Genomic DNA, 1,403 nt, shown 5'->3' on the forward strand with positions numbered 1-1,403 from the left:
CTAATTGTGCCGCGCGCAACGGGCCCGTGACGGTGCAGGAATTCATTCAACATGTTGTCGGGGCAAGGGGCTGAGCCAAGCAAAGAGTCGCGGATGGCCACGTCAAGTTCATACGGCGGGAAAGGCCGATCCATTTCCCAGCCACCAGGAACCAAAGGAGTGCAGCAGCAGCAGCAGCAGTATAAGGCGGTATGGCACGTGAAACCCGCACAAGATGACGAACAAGCAGATTTGCCTGTTGCCGAGGCAGAGCGCATACGCGGTCCGAGGATCAGTGCGGAGCACAACCGATTGCGGAGGATGAGGGTGCGGCGCCGCCACGCCGTGAAGATATCGCCACCTCGGGCTGGGTGAGGCTCCAAGTCTTTTCGCGCGGGCTTCCAGAAGCACAGCGGAGCCACGGCGTAAGGCTTGATTCCGTTCCTCCCTTTTTCGGGTACATTCGGCTCGAAGCAGGCTGTCTCCGGGTGAGGCAATGTGTGTGCTTCGTGTGCTGCTTCGGCGGCGGGCTCGGCCTGTTCCATTTCGTGAGTCCATATCTTTTTGGGGCTGTCACGGCTGCCGCGCGGGATATGGCGCTCAGCTGCTCGCACGATACCTCTGCGGATGTCCAACCATGTGGACGCGGCGGCAAGGAGAGTTTCACACAACGAGGTGGAAGCAGGCCAGTGCGCTTTGCGCAGGGCAAGGGTGGCTTTCTTCCGCCGAGGCAGCGTGTTTGCTAGTCGTGGAGTCCCATCGTCCATCTCTACCAAGTAAGATATTCAGCAGTGGTCCGAGTCCATGTAAGGGGCGGATGCCCAGTGGGAAATGCGTAGGGCGCAATACGCAGTCACGTCAGGGGACGAGACATTACGATGTGTGATCCGTGTTGCCTGCGTCGGGTAATTTGCCAGCCCAAAATCCATATCGATTAAAATAGCGGCGAAATTATCGCCTCCAGTCCTTGATGGTATATATGACTGTCCCAGAGTTCACGATGTAAATTCAGGTCACCCGCGATAATCTCTTCGGGTCCAAGCGACGAACGATATTAATAAATGCTGATTCTTGAACAGTTTCCGTGGGGGGTTGTAGAGATTCACTACGCAAATGCTGCGACAGCCCGGTGGAAATACACGGACAGCAATGGTCTCCAGGAGGTCGGTGCCAGGGAGCGACAGACACTCGCACGGCAGAGAGTGGCGCACCAGAACGGCAACGCCACCACCGCGCCCAGTGCGGCCTGAAGTTAGTCACTATGGCCAGAGCATGTTGTCGCTACGTCACCACGGTTACTTATTTCCTGCAGAAGAACGGTGTCAGATGGACGCTGCTCCAGTCGCGCAGCAAATGCAATCTTTTTACGGACGAGAGGCCTGCAATGTTAAGCTGCCAAATATTGATGAAGCCATCCTCCTCGG

At 56.7% G+C, this 1,403-nt stretch overlaps 1 annotated feature.

Moving 5' to 3' along the window:
• Positions 1 to 1,403: a sequence feature (areas not merged during assembly with more than two copies in the genome that could not be assigned to a particular haplotype).

Source organism: Trypanosoma cruzi, genomic scaffold (genome assembly GCF_000209065.1).
Source record: "Trypanosoma cruzi strain CL Brener 1047053516911 genomic scaffold, whole genome shotgun sequence".
Taxonomy (NCBI): Eukaryota; Euglenozoa; class Kinetoplastea; order Trypanosomatida; family Trypanosomatidae; genus Trypanosoma; species Trypanosoma cruzi.